The following is a 20594-nucleotide window of genomic DNA, read 5'->3' as shown; positions in this document are numbered from 1 at the left end:
GTTAGTCCTCTCTTAGTAAGGAACCAATGATTCAAAGAGAGGGATTAGGTACATGTGCAAAAACAAGAAACAGACACATGGCAGACACTTGCAAGGGCCTAACAGCAATTCTCCTCTTCTGCCTAGTAGGTAAAGGTCTGGGATGGGAAATTTTGTGTCAAGTTTGACCAGGTCATGGGTATCCGGATTAAACATTATTTGGAAGATGTTTCTGAATGAGATGAACATGTGAATTTGTAGCCTGGGCAAAATAAATCCATCTCCCCAATGCACTATGCATCAGTCAATCCATAGAGGTCCTGAATATAACAAAACAGGAAGAAAGAGAAATTTTCTCCTTTTACTGCCTCAGTGTTTGAGCTGAAAAACATTTCATCCTCTCCTGACCTCAGACTGGGATCTATACTTCCGGATTCCCTGCTTCTCAGGCCTTTAGGCTTGGACTGAATTATATCAGCTTTCCTGGGTCTACAGCTGGCAGATGACAGATCATGGGACATCTCAGCCTCCATAATTAAGTGAGCCAGCTCCACATAAAAAAATAAATAACATATTGATTCTGTTTTTCTGAAGAATCCTAATACAAGCCCCCATTTTATTGGAGTGTCCTCCCTCCACAAACCTTTGTGCCTAAGGAAGGTGAGATTATCCTAGATCAGGGTAAATCCTTACTATTTAAAATAGAAAGTGTGGCAGTGCTTGTATATCTGTCTCTGCAGCTCCTGGTGCAGCTTGGCAGGGCCAGGTAGAGATCCATCCCCATACCCAACACACACACACACAAACACAAACACACACACACACAGCCACCTCCAGGCATGGGCAGCCTCTTCTCTTTACTTAGTTTACCAACTAAATTTTATTTTCTCTGTGTGCCATGATCAAGTTGGGAAGCACCATGGAAGCCTTTTGAGATAATCCCAAATTGCATGCCATTGTCCAATTTGGGTAGGAATATGTAGCTGTGATGGGCCAAATAAAATCTTGAGGGGATTCTGCTGGGGGGTTATAGGAAAGGTTCCTTGCTTTTAAACAAGAATACATGAGAACAGTCTCTATTGCCAGTGGACATTGCTATGTCTGCTTGTGGCTTCCTGAGCTGAAGCAGCCATCTTAGAACAGTGAAGGCAGCCAGCCTAAGAACAAAGCCAACACACTGAAGATGGCAGAAGAAAAACAGCAAGCCATGGGGACCTTCATGCCAATGGTGAGCCACTGAACCAACCTCTAGCTGCACATAACCCAGAAGTTCTTCTTCCTTAAGATAATTCATTTTTCTTATTCAATGGGTTTTATTTTGTCGATTTTCAAATATAAATTGGAAGAGCAATTCACAAAATAATTGACAGTGCTTAGCAATCTGTCACCAGCTTAGTGCTCAAAATCCTCTCCCTGCTGCACAGTGACAACCATCAAAGGCACCCTGGTGGGTCCCCAGTTGCTTGACACCAGGGAAAAGTGGATTTCAGTTGGATTCCAGACATTCAGAGCCAGGATTTTGTAGTGGCTTCCCACCAATCATGACATCCAAGGGGCTCAGCAGGTAGATATGGAGAGGGTGGGAAGCTTTTTTCTTTTAATTCCCTTGTTTTTCAAACGATTTTGAGTTGACTTTTTGATTATTTGCAGCCAAAAGCATCTTCAGTGATAAATCTATCTTCAGATAATTAGCAGTAAATTTATGTGGCCTCCTTTGAGCAAAGACTCAGGAGAAAATGGTGCAGCAATTCATAATTCTGCCAACATTCCCCCAAATCTTAGGATGATGGATCTTAAGTGAATTTTTCCCAAAAAGAAAGACAAGTGAGATGCCAGAAAAGGATTAATCATGTGATCATCTGACACTCATCAGAAGAGTCATAAAGCACCCTTGAATGGTGAAGCTTCACCTTGTCTCAGTGTTGAATTAGGGGCAGCATAATTTCAAAATTCAAATTCCATACTTTATGTTAGTCCTCTTGTGTATAGTTTTCCCTTTCTCTTTTAGAGAACTTCAACAGACTTGCCTTGTTTTGTCTTAGGAGCATGTCCAAAAACAGAGGTTCTAAAAAGTAATCTCCAACTCCCCCAAAATCCCATTCCCATTAAGGATTTTTGCTCCCAGACCTTAAATTCAGTGAAAAGAATGTGCTGGATACTAGCAGAAAGGACAGGAATAAAGTTCAGGTTGGTTTGCTTTGCTTAAGCTGTTCTGTTTCCTCTGATCTTGTTTAGATAGACAGTTGCAATAGAGTGTGCAATGGGTTTTCCTGATACAGAGGGAAAAGCTGGAGATTTTGCAGTACTGAGGCTGGCACCTGTTTCCTAGTAGAGCTCTCAGGCAATGACAGGATTCTGGATTGTGACAGTGACAAGATGCTGGGAAAATGAATACTGGGGCCTTGAAGCCACAGTATAAAGATCCCAACCTACTTTGTATAGATACAACAAAGCTATGCAGCACTGCATGAATAAGGGGCTTGCAGGGTGACAGTGTGGACTAAAGATCAGAGGGTCATTTCCTGAATGTTCAGTGCTAAAGCAAACCTGCAGCACTTTTGTATCAATAACCCTAACTGAGTAGAAACCTCAAACAAGATGGAACTTTGCAACATTCAGAGGGGAAAAAAAATATATAATCAAGTATGCACATATGAATGATTAAAATTCATGCCTGCAACACTCAAAATGTCCTTTTCAAAATTAAATCAGAATGCAAACTCAATTTTTTAATTTTTAATTGGTTTGACATGTCCTGAGCTCCCAGCAGATACCACAATCCCAGGCCAAGTTCCTTTTAGGTATTCAATATGTTCACTGCTATAAATTGTGCTACCTTGAAAAAGAAAAACTAACTGTAAAACAGAAAGTTCTACAGTTGATGAACACTATTAAATATTTTTAAAACATTCAAATAAAAGGCAATCACAGACTACTTTTAATTCCCTCTACATAATGTCACACCCACTTATGAGAAACTACTTCATTTCCCCTCATGTGCTGGAAATTAATGAACACTGAATATAAAGAAAAGAAATGCCCAGTATGCATGGCACTTTAAATAGTTTAGATTCCCAAATAATACAAAAGCATTCTCAAGTCACACATGGGATATGAAGTGAAAATGTTCTTGGAGGAAATATTCTCTAATAATACTTACCTACTTCAGAGGGTGCTGCAAAGCTCTATTAACACCAAGGAACACTTTGAGATCTTCAAATAAAATCACCATAGAAATGCAAAGTATTATTATTATAGTTTTGAAATAATTTCACACCTAGGGATGAGAAAACCCCAGGCCAAATTTTACTGCTTTTCTCCTGCCTGATAAACAATAAATGCCACAAGCATGGAGGATAGGGATGGAAATCAAACAGAACAAAGACATCAAAGTTTCGCTTTTACTAAAGTTTTGTATTCCCCTATATGTCATTTCAGGGAACTGGGGTGGGGGTGGGGAATGTCCTTAAAGGTCAGGGTTAAGAATAGAGTTAAATACAGTGACAAAATTCTTTGTAGCTTTTGTACCAGATAAAGCAGCAGCTAGCTGATATGAAACTTGGTCCTCTTCTATGGGACACATTTCCTACCAAAGCACCTGTCAAACTTAAAAAATGGCCATACAAATCATTACCCGAATCATCCACCACTATGACCTCACCTATGAGGTCAAAAAACTGCTGCTTCAACATAAGGATTTCTATTCTGCTACTGAGAACACTGAGAAAGATAGTCCTGTGTTATGCTAATGGTGATGGTGATTATTATGATGATGATGATAGTGGTGGTGATGGTAATCACTCTGGTGTTGATGATAATTAAGGTAAGGGTAGAACAGAAGTCCTCAAAATACAAATTCTTGGTCCCCATCTTAGGCCTTGAAGATAGAACCCAGCTATTTCTCTTAACTATAGACATTAGGATAACAACTGAAATATTTGTAAAAAACACATCTTGATTAAAGAATATAGACTTTGCAGACAGACTAGCTGGTGCCTTATCCCAATTCTAACACTTCCTATCCATGGACTGAACAAACTACTTATCTTTCACCCTCAATTTCCACATCAATAAAATGGAAATTTTAGTTATGACCCAGCTATACAAATGAGATGCTATTGTCACTTACTTCATAAGGGAGTTGAGAAGGAAAGTAAACAATCTTTTAAAAGCATACATTAATTCCAAAATAGACAAAAGTTTATATGAAACACAACCAACCAGATAACTTGACTAAGCAGTAGGAAAAAATACCAATACTATCTATTTAAACAAAAATTTTGATATATTTGGAGGCTGTTGGGACCAGAAGTGGTAGAATGTGTGCCAGAGAGTCATTACTAAAATTGATAGATTAGGAAAAAATAATGTAAGCACATTATTATAAGTAGAGAGATAAACACCAGAAGTGTCAGAATTCAAAGTTGCCAATTCTAAGGAAAAGGTCTGAACAGAGGGAGGGAGGTAAAAAAAAGGGGATAAATGTTGCATTATTTCAAAATATTATTTTACTTAATGTAGATACATTGTTTTTATCAAAATAAAAATGAATTTTAAAGGATAATTCATAGTGTTTAAAAGTACAGTCTTGTATTTCTTATATACTGGAGTTGATTCAAAGTTTTTCAATTCATGAAAATTTGCTTTTTTGAAAACAGACTGATCTAATTCTTCCAACTATGCCCACAAAATGTCTAATTCTTAAAAGTGTCCGATAAACACATCCTTTGTCCCTAACACACTATATATATCTCCTTAAAATATCTGTAGAATTGAATTAAGGATGGCAAAAATGAAGATAAAGAGAGAACTTCCATTGTAAAATCAAGGTTGCAGCAGGAAGGAGATGGTACCTTCATCCAGTGTAACTTAAGTTCACCCAGAGGAGACCATAATTACAGGGTTAAGGGAAACCATTAAAAATTGGTCTAGTACCCTGGAATTAGCAAAAATTGTAACTGTGAACTGTAAATGTGCAAAGGGAGGAAGCAAATACCAAATAGCAGAAAGGGCTGCACCTGCAGAAGAGGGGCCCTGGGCAGGTACTGTGGCCGTCCTTTAGAGGAACATAGCCATTGCCAACCCATAGTCAGGAAATAATTCCAATTTTGCATTCCCACATTGTCATCCAGTATTTCCCACTGGAACTGTAATGAAAAACTAGTGATCAATGGAGCCCAGGAGATGCTAGAACAAAGCTTAGCCTCCTAGGGCACACAGCTAGATATAGAGAAAAGCACAGGGAACAAAGAATATCAAACACAAGCACTATGCAGAGTTGTTGTTAATTTACCTCTTTCTTGTACTCAGTCTCATAAAATAAGCTCCCCAGTTTTTCATCTGTTTAGAAAATAAGTATGAAATAGTCAATCATACCTGATATCATGTAACACTTGATAATTTGATAAGCACTTGTATATATATTATATTTATGTGATCCTCAAAACAGTCCTATGAAGTACACAGGGCAAGCATTATCCTGACTTTACAGATGAGGAATCTGAGACCTTAAGGAAAGAGGAACCTTGCCCAGAGTCGCAAAGCCAGAGAGTGGCAGAACCAAAACCAGAAGGTATGCTTCCTAATACTCCAGTTCTTTCCACCATTGAATGCTGTCATGCTACTTATTCACAGTAAAATAAAATTGACGTCCCTGTGAAAAAATCACTAACCAGCTTTTTTTCCAGGCTTTGCACAGAACCCAGAAGTAGTGAACAAACAAGACAAAAAGGAAAATAGAGAACAGTTGCCCATTCCATTCTCAAGAAATCACAAATAATGTCAGGGACAGAAGGAATGGAGTTTTTAGTAAATCACATTTTATATATCGTCAAAAAGAAGGTGTTTCTAGATCCGTCTCCATCCATCTTCATGGTACCCAGGCCCAGGGAAGGCCTGGTCCATCCCACTGCCAGCAGACACTTGCCAGAGCTCAGGCTCCTGCGCAGGACCACGTCTTCAGACCAGAAGACCCACTCCAAAGCTCAGGCACAGCCCAGACCCAGGCCCAGGGAAGGCCTGGGCCCATCCCACCACCAGCAGACAGCTGCAGGTACTCAGGCTCCAGCACAGGATTGCTTCCGCACACCTGCATGGGACCCAGCCCCAGGGTAGGTCCTCATCTGCCACCCCCTCCCCACACCTGGGAGTCCAAGCCTAACCCACTTCCAACTTGGGACACTGCAGCTAACACCATAGCCCTCCCCACACAGTTGCCTTTAACATTTGACAACAGACAGGGCCTAGCAGCAGCTGCATCTCAGAGCAGGCATCCGAAAGACAGTGTAAGGCCCATCCTTTCAGCCCCATCTCTGACTTTGCACCCATCTTGGGGCACCTCCACTGCTATCTCAAGTTATCTCCACCGTTGCTGCCACCACCTTTAGTTGAAGTAGCATTCATCTAGGGACACCTGCAGTGTCTGGAAGCCCAACATAAAGGTGAGGTACAGATAATCTGCATGGATACTACAAGATTATAGTGTAGAAACTGTAATATCTCAGATCCATACAGCAAAAAAGGAAGACACAAATACAACATGAAAAAACAAGGGAGGAAAGTGCCCCCAAACAAACCAGGGTACTACAATAAAGGAACCCATGGACAGCAAAATTGATGAAATGTCAGAAGAAGTCCAGAATGTTCATAATTAAAATGACTGTGAATTAAAGAATGACCTAAATGAGCAAATACAAGCAAAAATTGATCACTCCAACAAAGAGATAGGAGAGCAAGAAAGAGATAGAAACTCTGAAAAAAATCAGAAATCCTTGAAATGGATTTTAAAACAAATAAAAAACTCAATAGAAAGCATCACCAACAGACTAGATCACTTGGAAGACAGAACATCAGATAATGAAGACAAAGTATATAATCTGGAAAATAAAGTTGACCACATAGTGAAGATAGTAAGAAACCATGAACAGAACATACAAGAATTATGGAATAGCATCAAAAGACCAAATCTGAGGGCTGGGGATGTGGCTCAAGCGGTAGCGTGCTTGCCTGGCATGCACAGGGCACTGGGTTCGATCCTCAGTACCACATAAAAATAAAAAATAAAGATGTTGTGTCCACCAAAAACTAAAACATAAGTATTAAAAAATTCTCCCCCCCCCCCGCTCTCTCTCTCTCTCAAAAAAGAAAAGAAAGACCAAATCTAAGAGTTATTGGGATAGGAGAAAGCACAGAGTTTCAAACCAAAGGAATGCACAATCTCTTCACTGAGATAATATCAGAAAATTCCCAGGCATGAAGAATGAATTGGAAAATCAAATTCAAAAGGCTTACAGGATGCCAAATGTACAAAATTACAACAGATCTACACCAAGGCACATTATAATGAAAATGCCTAGCATACAGAATAACGATAGAATATTAAAGGCCACAAGAGAGAGGAATCAGACAACACAGAAGGAGAGATCAATTCGTATCTCAGCAGATTTTTCAAACCAGACCCTCAAAGCCAGGAGATCATGAAACAACACATACCAAGTTATGAAAGATAATGAATGCCAACCAAGAATCTTATATCTAGCAAAATTAAGCTTTAGATTTGATGGTGAAATAAAAATCTTTCATGATAAGCAAAAGTTAAAAGAATTTACAACTAGAAAGCCTGCATACAGAACATCCTTGGCAAAATAGTTCATGAAGAGGAAATGAAAACAATGATGTAAATGAGCAGAGGGAGGTATTACACTTAAGGAAAAACTAATCAAAGGAGAAACCAAGTCAAGTCAAATAAATAAAAATGGCTGGGAATACAAATCATGTCTCAATAATAACCCTGAATGTTAATAGCCTAAACTCATAAATCAAAAGACATAGGCTAGGGGCTGGGGATGTGGCTCAAGCGGTAGCGCGCTTGCCTGGCATGCGTGCGGCCCGGGTTCGATCCTCAGCACCACATACCAACAAAGATGTTGTGTCCGCCGAGAACTAAAAAATAAATATTAAAAATTCTCTCTCTCTCTCTCTCCTCTCTCACTCTCTCTTTAAAAAAAAAAAAAAAGACATAGGCTAGCAGATTGGATCAAAAAAAAAAAAAAAGACCCAACAATATGCTGCCTCCAAGAGATTCATCTCATAGGAAAAGACATCCACAGACTGAAGGTAAAAGGTTGGGAAAAATCATACACTCACATGGACTCAGGAAGCAAGAAGGGTTTTCCACCAAATATCAAACAAAGTAGACTTCAAGCTAAAGTTAATCAAAAGGAATATAAAAGGAGACTACATACTGCTCAAGGGAATCATACACCAAAAAGACATAACAATTATAAATATATATACTTATATACTCCAAACAATGCAGCATCAGTGTTCATCAAACAAACTCTTCTCAAGTTCAAGAATCAAATAGACTACAACACAATAATTCTAGTTGACTTTAACACATGTATTTCACCATTGGATAGATCTTCCAAACAAAAGCTGAACAAAGAAACTATAGAACTCCATAATACATATAATCAATAACTGATATATACATATAGAATATTTCATCCTTCAATGAGCAAATACACATTCTTCTCAGAAGTACATGGATCATTCTCTAAAATAGACCTTATACTACAAAGCAACTCTTAGCAAATACAAAAACGTATTATGCAGGGTAATACTACCCTGCATAATGGAATGAAACTAGAAAACAATGATAAAATAAATGAAACTACTCCAACACCTGGAGACTAAACAATAGCTACTGAATGAACAATGGGTTGCAAAAGACATCAAGGAGGAAATTAAAAAGTTCTCAGAGGTAAATGAGAACACTGATACAACATATCGAAACCTCTGGGACACTATGAAGGCAATACTAAGAGGAAAGTTCATTGCATGGAGTTCATTCCTTAAAAGAAGAAAAAGTCAATAAATGACCTAACATTACATCTCAAAGCCCTAGAAAAAGAAGAACAAATCAACACCAAAAGCTCTAGAAAGGGGCTGGGGTTGTGGCTCAGTGGTAGAGCGCTCGCCTGGCATGCACAGGGCACTGGGTTCGATCCTCAGCACCACATAAATATAAAATAAAAAATATTGTGTCCACCTAAAACCAAAAAATAAATATTTTTTAAAAAGCAGTAGAAGACAGGAAATAATTAAAACCAGAGCTGAAATCAATGGAATTGAAACAAAAGAAACAATTAAAAAGTTGGTTCTTTGAAAAAATAAATAAAATTGACAAACCCTTAGCCATGCTAATGAAGAGGACAGATAAAACTCAAATTACTAACATACATGATGAAAAAGGAAATACCACAACAGACACTATAGAAATACAGAAGATAATCAGAAATTATTTTGAAAAAATGTACTCCAATAAAATAGAAAATACCAGAGGCATCAAAAACTTTCTAAAGTCATATGATTTGCCCAAATTGAATCAGGATGATATATGCAATTTAAACAGATCATTTTCAAGCAATGAAATAGAAGACACCATCAGAAGCCTACCAATCAAGAAAAGCCCAGGACCAGATAGATACACAGTTGAGTTCTTCCTTTAATGAAAAACTAATACCAATACTCCTCAAATTATTTTGTGAAATAGAAAAAGAGGGAGCACTTCTAGATTCATTCTATGATGCCTATATTCCAAAACCAGGCAAAGACACATCAAAGAAAGAAAACTTCAGACCAATATTTCTACTGAACATAGATGCAAAAATTCCCAATAAAATTCTGGCAAATCAAATACAAAAGCATATCAAAAAGATAATGCACCACAATCAAGTGGGGTTCATCCCAGGGATGCAAGGTTGATTCAATATAAGGAAATCAATAAATGTAATTCATCACATCAACAGACTTAAAGATATTAAGAATCATTATCATCTCAATAGATGCAGAAAAAGCACCTCTTCATGTTCAAAACACTAGAAAAAGTAGGGATAATAGGAACATACCTCAACATCATTCTAAATGGAGAAAAATTGAAAGCATTCCCTCTAAAAACTGGAACAAGACAGGGATGCCCTCTTTCACCACTTCTATTTAACATAGCTCTTGAAACACTCACCAGAGCAATTAGACAGACAAAAGAAATTAAATGGATACAGATAGGAAAAGAACTCAAATTAGCATATTTGCTGGTGATATGATTCTATATCTAAAAGACCCAAAAAATTCCACTAGAAAACTTCTATAACTAATACATGCATTCAGCAAAGTAGCAGGATAGAAAATCAACACCCATAAATTATATTTCTATATATCAGTAAAAAATCCTCTGAAAGGGATATGAGGAAAACTACACCATTTACAGTAGCCTCAAAAAAATAAAATACTTGGGAATCAACTTAACGAAAGAGGTAAAAGACCTCTACAACAAAACTATAGAATACTAAAGAAAGAAATTAAAGAAGACCTTAGAAGTTGGAAAGATCTACTTTGTTCTTGGATAGGCAGAATTAATATCATCAAAATAACCATACTACCAAAAGCACTATACAGATTTAATACAATTCCAATCAAAATCCTAATGACATTCATCATAGAAAAAGAAATCATGAAATTCACCTGGAAAAATAAGAGACCCAATATAGCTAAAGCAATCCTTAGCAAGAGTGAAGCAAGTGGCATCACTATACCAGACCTTAAACTATACTACAGAGAAATAGTAATAAAAACAGCATGGTATTGGCACCAAAATAGACTGGTAGACTAATGGTACAGAATAGAGGACATAGAGACAAACCCACATAACTATAGTTGTCTTGTATTAGACAAAGGCACCAAAAACATACATTGGAGAAAAGATAGCCTCTGCTGGGAAAACTAGAAATCCATTTGCAACAAAATGAAATTCAACCCCTATCTCTCACCATGAATAACACTCAACTCAAAGTGATCAAGGACCTAGGAATTAAACCAGAAACCCTGCGTCTAATAGAAGAAAAAGTAGGCCCAAATTTCCAACATGTCGTATTAGGCCCCAACCTCCTTAGTAAGACTTCTATATCACAAGAATTAAAATCAAGAATCAATAAATGGGATGGATTCAAACTAAAAAGCTTCTCAGCAAAGGAAATAATCAGTGAGGTGAATAGAGAGCCTACATTTTGGGAGCAAATTTTTACCACTTGCACATCAGATAGAGTACTAATCTCTAGGATATATAAAGAACTCAAAAAACTTTACACACACCCACACACAAAAAAACCAAATAACCCAATCAATAAATGGGCCAAGGAACTGAACAGACACCTCCCAGAAGATGTTATAAAATCAATCAACAGACATATGAAAAATGTTCAACATCTCTAGCAATTATAGAAATGCAAATCAAAACTACTCTAAGATTTCATCTCACTCCAGTCAGAATGGCAGCTATTAAGAACACAAACAACAATAAGTGTGAGCGAGGATGTGGGAGAAAAGGCACACTCATACATTGCTGGTAGGACTTAAAATTGGTGCAGCCAATATGGAAAGCAGTATGGAGAATCCTCAGAAAACTGGGAATGGAACCACCATTTGACCCAGCTATCCCACTCCTTGGTCTATACCAAAAGGACTTAAAAACAGCATAACTATAGGGACACAGCCACATCAATGTTTATAGCAGCACAATTCACAATAGCTAAACTGTGGAACCAACCTAGATGCCCTTCAGTTGATGAATGGTTAAAAAAAAACTGTGGTATATATATACAATGGAATACTATTCAGCATTAAAAGAGAATAAAATCATGGCATTTGCAGGTAAATGTATGGAGCTGGAGAATATAATGCTAAGTGAAGTTAGCCAATCCCACAAAACCAAATGCCGAATGTTTTCTCTTATATAAGGATGCTGATTCATAATGGGGTTGGTGGGGAGGAGCATAGATGGATTAGATGAACTCTAGATAGAGCAACCGGGAAGGAGTGGAAGGAATGTGACTCTACTTGGTGTATAATCAGAGATATGAAAATTTATGCTCTCTGGGTGTAATATGAATTCTAATGCATTCTGCTGTTTTACATAACAAATTAGAATAAAAAAAGAAAAAAATGATGACAATAGAATGAATCTAATATGATTTCCCTATGTACACATATGAAATTACCTAAGTGAACCCCACCATTATGCCCACTTACAAGAATGGGGTTCTGATTAAAATAAGATACATCTTATGCTTGTATAATACTATCAAAATGGCTTCTACTATCATGTATAACTAAGAAGAATCTATAAAATAAATAATTTTAAAATGATTTTTTTAAAAAAGAAGGTGATCACAATTAAAAATAAATAAATGAGTGGAAGAAAATTAGTAGAATAGAAGAAGGGGAACAGGGCAGGGACGTGGGGAAAGGTGGTAGGAGCACCAGGACTGAAATGGAGTAAATTAAATTCCATGCAATGATGATTATGTCAAAATGAACACAACTATACATGCAACTATAATGCACTAATAAAAGCATAAAAAGAAAGTGTTCAGTGGAGGAAAAAACATTCAAAAGAAATAAAAATTGGGGGGAAATTAGGACACTATTTAAAGAATATAATTGTTTGGGGGATGCTGGAGCAAATATAAGAAAATCACAGCCCCTTCATAATCCCCGTGCCACAAAAAGACCAAGTTCACCAAAATTGAGAGGTATATCTTCTCTGTTTTGCTTCTCTCTTTCGGCCACACTCCTGTATAGTTACATATCCTTTGAGAATTTGAGAAGCAGTCAAGGGTGATTTCTATGTCTCAAATACAGGAGTAGTAGGGAGTACAGCAAAACAGCTCATTTTTAAAAGTCTAATTGAGAACTCTCCATTCTTAGTAATCTATTGCAACGGAATAGATTACTATTCAGCTACTTACAACGGAAGAAAGTAACCTCCAAATATATCCATTTATTCTAAATCTAGTTCACTAGTGTATAAACTACTCTCTCAGCTATGGTTCTGTGGTTGCAAGCAACAGAAACAGATTTGCTAATTTTAAAAGGACTGTTAAAGGGCAAATCCATGGCAGACTAGAAAATAAGTTTGGAAACCATTAATAACCAATATGGACATAAAGGCCAGGAAACAGGGATCTCATAGCAGATATTATCAGATCAGAGTATCCATCTGGGACAAAGAAGAAACCTTTAGCTAAAGATCCAAATTCAAAGAAGGAACATCCACTTAACCAAGCTTGAGGTCATACACCAACCTTTAGGCTAAGTTTAAGCTTCTGATTACAGTTCCACTAAACTAACCATCTCTAAAAGAAATAAAAGTGCTATAAAGGGAAAACAAATATAGGGTAGGCCTTTCCTCAAAATTTCCTTAAGAATCTAACTAGCAGCAGAACATGGATTTCTTAAGACTATAATTTCCTAAAATTACATTAATAGTTGACCTCACACAACCAAAGAAGGTGTTTTCTTTGATGCTTACAAAATTTCAAACTGAGAACTCTTCATCTCTACAAGTCTTACTTCCCATATTACCTAAAAGTTCCTTTCCATTTGATTCCTAAAGATAAAGTAGAATTTGCTCTTGTTTGGTAATAAAAAACTCATTTTGGAAACATTATCCTGAAGTTTCTACAAAGAATAAAATTCTCAAAATATCTAATGAATAAATTCATAAGGATGCTTCTGGGTCTGCTACTGCTAATAATGATGATGATGATGATGATGATAGTAATATTAACAAGAGCAGCATCAGCTAACATCTACTAACCACTTATCATGTTATAAGCCCTTGACACATAATAACTCATTTAATTAACACAATCATGTAGCAGACAACATTATTATCTCCATTTCACAGATTAGGAAACTGATATACAAAGAGAGAGAATAATTTGTCCGTGCTCTATTATCCAACTGGAGAGTAAACTCATGGCTGATTTAAGAGTACCAAGGCAACAAAGGATTTTCATTGAAGTAGGGAAAACAGATGTGTCAATGTGAAAACACTCTCCAAGAGGAATATGAGTACCATAGCTATTCATAAAGACCACAAAGTTTTCAAGATGTCTACATCACCATTAACTCCAATATGTCATGAGCACTTATTTCTAGGAGTTACTAAGTACTGCTTTATTCCAAGAAGTGGTGCAATTTTCCAGAGATACATAATCTAAATGGTTAGAAATAAGTATCTACCTCTTAAGATAGTGTTTTCTACATTAATAGCCAGTTACTAATTATAGCAAAATTCAAAACGAATCAGCTATCATGCACCAGATTTTGGCCCTCCCAAAGTAAACTCTTAAAATGAGAGTTTGTGTGACTCACAGTTTGATTATTCAAAAGGGGGTTTCTCCAATATCTCTATAAAATTCTTCTTTACTCTCAAACAGAAGTAGATTTGTCATAAAGTTAGGAAAAACTTAAAATATAAGGTAAATCAAAATGGCTTTTTTCATCTTTAACTAAAGTGGTCATGGTCATGATTGCTGTAATAAAAATGACAGAAAAAAAAAACCTAAAATTGTCAAAAACATAATTGATGATGAAAACAAATGTAAAATTATGGCATATTTCACCCTGGCCACCAAAGACTCTTGATGAAACGGCAGCCCTATAATTCCCCACAATGAATTCTCTAAATTAAAACACTTCATGCAGAACAGAAATTAAACAATGAATCAAAGAACAATGCTGTACCGAGGTGTGCTTATAAATACACCTAGCAAAGAGGAAACAATTACATTTTCCATGTAAAAACCAACTCAATGGTAATGTTTCACAGAAGGCTGAATAGGTATTTTTCCCATTGCTCAAACTTGGAAGTTCATTTCCTGTAATTCACTTAAGATCCAGAGTGACTGGGTAGAATGCAATTAGCTACACCAACCTGGCTGGCTTTCTCTTTTCTACAATACTAGCTCCACCAGGCAACTGCACAACTGACTTTCATGATAAATTTCATCCAACCCAATTGAAATGCCACTCTGCATTTTATTTTAAATGCTTTATCTGGCCAGCTGGTTTTATTTAAATATTGACCAGAAATGAAACAAGTGCATTCTTTTTCCATCTAGCATTAATCTTAGTAAACTTAGCTCCATTGGAACGTCTTAACTGCTGAGAAGAAAGTCAAAGTCAGCAAGCATACCACTGCATTTGGCTACCCTCAGCACATCATTTCATTTCCTCCCGTTCTCTGCTAACTATTGCTCAGCACTTTTGCCTATGAGGGAGGACAAGCAGGTGGTTAAGGAAGTTGTCCTGTCAGCTATATCTTTAATCCAAGTGTTTAAATCTCTGAATAAAAGAAAAATCAATGTTGTAAAGGCAATGTTTGTCAAGGCCATATAATAAATACTCTTACCTTTACAGACCGTTCTGGATGGATTTCCCTTCTTTGCTGAGTTTCAAAGCTACAAAAAGACAGAAACAAAAAACTGAGGAGTTCACAAGTAAAACACAAAATGTTTTCTTTCCATGTTTCTAAATAGAATTTCCATGTTTCATGGTATGTAGTATCAAATAACCATCAAATAAACCATTGATAAAATCAGTAATCAAATAAACCATTATGCCTCATATCCCCTGCCCAAGAGACCAATAAGAGACAGTCTGCTATGGCTTGGATTTGGTATGAGAATCCTCTAAGGCTTCATGTATTGAAGTTTAATTCCCCACTCTGAGGTGTTAAGAGGGTGGAAACTTAAACTGTTTATAGTATTTAGAAGTGGAAGCTTTGGAAAGTCATTAGGGTAAGACAAGGTTAGTAGGGCAGAAACTCCATGACTGAATCTGAAAGTTTTATAAGAGGAAGAGAGACCAGAGAGACATACATAGACACTTGCACTGCTTGTCTCTTGCCATATGATGCTGTACACAACTTCCAAACTCTGCCAGCAAAAACACCCATCGCCAGATGTGGCCCTTTGACCTTGTGCTTAAATATCAAAGGGAGGTAAGTAGAGAAGAAGAAAGGGTCCGGGGGAGGGAGGAGAGGAAATACTAGGGAATGATATTGGCCAAATTATATCATGTGCACGCATGAATATGTAACAACAAATTCCACCATTATGTACGACTATAATGTACCAATACAAAATATGGGAGAAAAATAAACATTTTTATATAACTTGTCTGGTCTGTAATATTATGCTATTAGTAATAGAAAATAGACTGGTACACAGTTACTCATGGCTTGGATATGGTATGAGTATCTTCTAAGGCTTCATGTATTGAAGTTTAATTCCCACTCTGAGGTGTTAAGAGGGTACACACTTCTGTCCAGAACAGAGTCACACAAACCTAGACAAATCTACAGTCACATCTTTTAGGACATGAACACCTCAACAGGGGAATGGTTTACAAAGTGTAGACATGAAAATCAAACTAGACATTAGTATGGTACATGTAATCTTATTCATTTTGCATCCGCCTCACATGTTCCATTTCCACTTCCCTGAAAAAGTTTTATTTGGGGGAGCCTATTCAGTGTATATGAGGTGCCTGATCCTTCAGTCCAGACTTCGCCACTGGTCTCTGTGCTTGCAGGCACAACATACTTTCACGAGGTAGGATGCAGTCTTCTCTCAAAAAACTTGCAAAGCAGAAAGCTACTTCACATTTCCAATCAAATCTCTCCTTGTTAATTTCAGCTCCCTGACCAAAATATGCTATATGCACTGACCACTCACATATCAACATGAACTGTGAAATGATACTGTTAAGCAATAGTAATAACTTAAGCTTTGAAGAAGCAGATTCTATAGGGACTCAACATTACTCATATGGTAGTTCTATGAACAGAATTGGAACATGCCCTTTACCTCATTCTGGGCTAGATTCTAACATCTCCTAAAGGATCAGTAGTTGGGAATGACCAAATACTCCTTTCTTTTCCCAAGGTTCTTCCCCCTCAACACATACCTTCAATATCCTGAATGACTGCTTTAGCTCTTATGGGGCTATTTCCCTCCATATTCCTCTATCCTAACAAAGAACTCATTATCCCTGATGCATGACCACCAAAGAACAGGTAAGACTTATGGGCTATGATATAAATCTTAGAATACTAATGCAGAACAAAAGGCCTCTCCATGGAAAAGCATCAAAAATTTTGCCACCCTTATTACATGGGATGCAATAATTTGTGAAAGAATAGATAAAATAGCAAGATATTATACTTTGTGAAATCAGAAATGGTTTTTGTCTGAAACATGGAGATTAGGCTGAATCCCTTTCCACTTCAAACACATAGATATGCTAAACAAAATTTAGTGATGAATAAATAAACAGAGAGGATGGAAGACAGGGTTTCTCTTTAAAAACATACCAAGGGCTGGGGCTGGGGCCCAGTGGCAGAGCACTTGCCTAGCATGTGTGAGGTACTGGGTTCCTTACTTAGCACTGCATACAAAAATAAATAAACAAATGTTGTCCATCTACAACTAGAAAAATTTTTTTTAAAAAAAGCAAAGTAAGATCTCCATGAGATAAATACAAGCATGTCACACTTCAGATACATCAGAATGAAGCCAAGAAATACCAAAGATAGAAGAGCCAGAGAGGGAAAAAAAAAAAAGATTTCTTGCAAAAGATCATGGCATTCATAAAAGTAAGAGCTGGGCAGCAAAGGAATAGCATGTTCAAAGAGCTAAGGGAAAAAAAGTTCAACCAATATTCTATACCCATGGTAAACTTACCATTCCAAAAGGACACAGGCATAAGGACATTATGTGGAGGGGGGAGTGTTACCATTCACATAGTTTACTTTGCTAAAAGAAATACTAAAAGACATAATTGAATAAGGAACTGATCCCACACAGAAGGAGTGGGGAATAGAAGCCATTGAAAAACTGAGAAACTGGCAAACATAGTGGTAAATCTAGTGAATTTAATAATAAATAATGATCATTGCTGAGTAATTATTAATCCCTGGTTGTAAATAAGGGGGAAGTCAATGATAATAACAACTAATATTTAGGGTTTGCAAATAAAGTGAAACTGTGTGGTTTGCCACAATCATATGGAACACAGAAAGGGGGAATAAATAGGAGGAAGAGAGATATGATTAAGTTGCTAAAGATACTGGTTACTCTGCTAATTCACTTATTAAAGATAACCAGCATTTCTTTCTCTGTGAAGCCAAAAACCCTAGCACAAATGCTCACAGAGAGGGCTGGGGATATGGCTCAAGCGGTAGCAAGCTCACCTGGCATGCGTGCGGCCCGGGTTCGATCCTTAGCACCACATACCAACAAAGATGTTGTGTCCACTGAGAACTGAAAAATAAATATTAAAAATTCTCTCTCTCTCTCTCTCTCTCTCTCTCTCTCTCTCTCTCTCTCTCCCCCCCCCCACTCTCTCTTTAAAAAAAAAAATGCTCACAGAGATTCATACAAGAATGTTCACAGAAGTCTTGCTGGAATAGCAAAAAGTGCTGAAAACAACCCAACATCTGTCAACAGTACAACAAACACATTTTTAAAGATTCATACAATGGAATATTATACAAATTTGAAAAATCAGTGAAACCATTACCTGCATCAATGGTGTAGGAGAAAAAAATTATAGAGGGCCATACATAATGTTATTCCATGTATACAACATTCAAAAAAAAGCAAAAACAAATACCATATAGTTTAGAATTCAACATGAATGGCAAGAAAAAAAAGCAAAGAAATTATTTACACAGAATTCAGGCAATCTTGAAAGGAGATGTAATAGGTGAGAAGCACTGGGGGCATTTTGGAATATGATGACGCTTTATTTTCTTGGCTTAGAAAAAGGTATTGGGATGATCAGTTTATCATTTTCTTTTTTTTTTTTTTTAGAGAGAGAGAGAGAGAGAGAATTTCAATATTTATTTTTCAGTTTTCGGCAGACACAACATCTTTGTTGGTATGTGGTGGGGAGGAGCCAACCCAGGCTGCACGCATGCCAGGCGAGCGCGCTACCGCTTGAGCCACATCTCCAGCCAGTTTATCATTTTCTTTAAAGTATGTATATACATTTTCAAAAATTATTTTATACAAATATGTAACAACAAATCCCATCCTTATACAAATATGATGCACCAATAAAAATGTGGAAAAAAAGATTGAAGAAATAGAAAAAAAATATTTTGTATGTATTCTCTATTTTAATTTAAAAACACTTAAGAGTTATCACCAAAAGTAGAACAAAAAAAGAATAGAAATTTCCAAATCAATGATGGAAATAAAATGAAATAAAGTGAATTCTCCAGAGAATACTATAATGGAAGGGGGAAAGAAGCAAAGAAAAACAAGGTGAGTATAAAGTGAAAAAAAAAAAAAGTATTTCAAATAAGTTTAAATACATCAGTAAACAGAACAAAGAGATTAAATACCTGTAAAAATTAAAAATTTGCCAGGTCAGGTTTTTTAAAAAATATCTTGCTATGTGATGTTTTAAGAAATACATCTAAACATGAAGAAGGCTTTAAAGGAAAAGTATGAAAAACCATATACCACGCAAATTGGAACCATGAGAGTGCTAATGGAAATAAACTTATATTAGGTAAAATTGAAGTTAGCTATTGCTACATAACTAATTGCTCAAAAATTAGTAACTTAAATAAATAATTTATTATCTCTCATGGCTTCTATGGATCAAGAATCTTAAAGACCATTTTTCTTCATGCTACAATGCCCATGGCCTTAGCTGGAAGACTTAAAAGTTAGGGACTAGAATCATCTGAAGGCTAATTCCTTCCCATATCTGCCAGCTATTGTTGAGGGTTAGCCAAGACCATAGCTGGACTACCAGCTAGAATACCCACACATGGCCTCCCCACATGTCTTGGGTCTCCTCAAAACATGGCACTAAATTCCAAAGACAAGAGTTCCAAGAAAGACAGGAAGATGCTGTATTGTTTAAGCCTCAGGCTTAAAAATCACATAACACTATTTACACTGCACTCACTGGTCAGCAAGCATAGCCACAAACCCCTCCCCTAGCTCAAACGAAGAGAAGATACATCTCCAAGTGGAAGCACAGCCAATCACATTGTAAGAAGAGCACATGGGACTAGGTAAATGTGTCAGTGTCATCATGTTTGGAAACCACAATTCGCCTCAACTTTCTTTACAAGCATCTGTGGAACATAAGCAAAAACATGACTATTAGGCTATGAGAGTGGTCTCAAAAAATACAAAAACTTTTCTTATCAGACTGCACTAAAGATGGAAAGCAATTACAAAATGAGATTTTAAAAATACGTTTAAAAATTAGTTAGTTTCCCTTTCTTAACTGGGGCTGAACAAGTCCCAAATCCATTGACCAAATCCCACTGCATTAGGGTCCATATCTGGAGTCCTAGAAAATCACTAGTCTGGTTGGGGATAAACTGGATTTGAAGTGTCCTTGAGACATCTAAAAGACAACATCCAGGTAAGCAATTAAATATGCTGGTCTGTAGTTTAGAGAGGGGACCGGAGAGTGAGGAGCTCTCTAAAAGCAGGAAGTAATGACAGTTGTAAATATGGATACAGGTGTCCAAGGAGATGGTATCCAGCAGAAAGAGAAAGGAACCTACAGCTGATTCTTGAGGAAGTTCAACATGTAATAGTTGCGATGAGGAGGGTGAATCCTACACAAGAGAAAGAATGGCTGCCAAAGAAGTTAAACAAAAATCTCAAGCATCACAGAAAGGTCAAGTATATAGATACCAAAAATGTCCAATATGAAAGTCACTGAGGAATTCA

At 36.9% G+C, this 20594-nt stretch overlaps 1 protein-coding gene across 8 annotated transcripts in view; it reads right to left on the bottom strand.

The window, feature by feature from the left end:
* Positions 1-20594, bottom strand: part of Fhit (fragile histidine triad diadenosine triphosphatase) — a 1439263-nt gene that overhangs the window by 1382013 nt on the left and 36656 nt on the right. For 6 of the 8 annotated variants that reach the window (XM_077795625.1, XM_077795624.1, XM_077795620.1 and 3 more), the window contains exon 2: positions 15236-15284. The exons of 1 other annotated variant lie outside the window; for it this stretch is intronic. The gene's annotated coding sequence lies outside the window, so the exon portion shown is untranslated. Of the gene's footprint in view, positions 1-15235; positions 15285-18079; positions 18150-20594 lie in introns of all 8 variants that reach the window. One more of the 8 variants, XM_077795623.1, reaches the window with a different exon arrangement.

The sequence above is a fragment of the Urocitellus parryii genome, chromosome 3, assembly GCF_045843805.1.
Source record: "Urocitellus parryii isolate mUroPar1 chromosome 3, mUroPar1.hap1, whole genome shotgun sequence".
NCBI classification, from domain to species: domain Eukaryota; kingdom Metazoa; phylum Chordata; class Mammalia; order Rodentia; family Sciuridae; genus Urocitellus; species Urocitellus parryii.
This window is presented reverse-complemented; position numbering and strand designations above follow the sequence as displayed.